Source organism: Aptenodytes forsteri, unplaced genomic scaffold (assembly GCF_000699145.1).
Source record: "Aptenodytes forsteri isolate BGI_AS27 unplaced genomic scaffold, ASM69914v1 Scaffold236, whole genome shotgun sequence".
Taxonomy (NCBI): Eukaryota; Metazoa; Chordata; class Aves; order Sphenisciformes; family Spheniscidae; genus Aptenodytes; species Aptenodytes forsteri.
Window position 1 is genome coordinate 413,656 of NW_008794456.1, and position 539 is coordinate 414,194.

A 539-nucleotide genomic window follows, 5' to 3' on the forward strand; every position below is an offset into this window, starting at 1 on the left:
GTCCACCGGCCGGGAGGGGGTTCCTTCTGCTGGCTTCTGCTGGGGATTTATTTTTGGTCCTCCCGGCATCGCAGCAGGCCCCGTTCGGCTGCACCCCACGGTTGAGCTGTTGCTCTGCCGGGCCCGGGGGGCTGCACCATGGCTCCCCGTGAGAAGATGGTGCCCGGGGCTGGGCAGGGCGCTGGGGGCTGTGCTGGGCCCCTGCAGGTCCCCGGTCCCCTGGGTGGTGACGCGGCCATGGGGGAATCATCCTGCGACCTCCCGGGACCCATCCAGTGCCAGCCTGGGTCCCAAATCCCCCCCGCAAGGGGTGACAAGAGAAATAAGGCAGCACGTGACATGTCGCAGCTTGTTTGCAGCGCTCTGAGCATCCTTGGGATGAAAAAGCATCTTTTTGGGGCTTGCTGAACAGGGTGAGATGAGCAGGAGAAGAGAGACCATGTGTCAGCGCTCACGTGCTTGCGCCCGCGTCTCCGCACGCCGCAGTCGTGCCTGGCTCTGCGGCTAGGGGGGGACCCCCCTCGTGGGCCGGGGGGCCC

At 66.6% G+C, this 539-nt stretch overlaps 1 protein-coding gene across 1 annotated transcript in view; it reads left to right on the forward strand.

Annotated features, from left to right (window-relative positions):
- Positions 1-539, forward strand: part of DYSF (dysferlin) — a 118,199-nt gene that overhangs the window by 6,673 nt on the left and 110,987 nt on the right. The gene's annotated exons all lie outside the window — the stretch shown is intronic.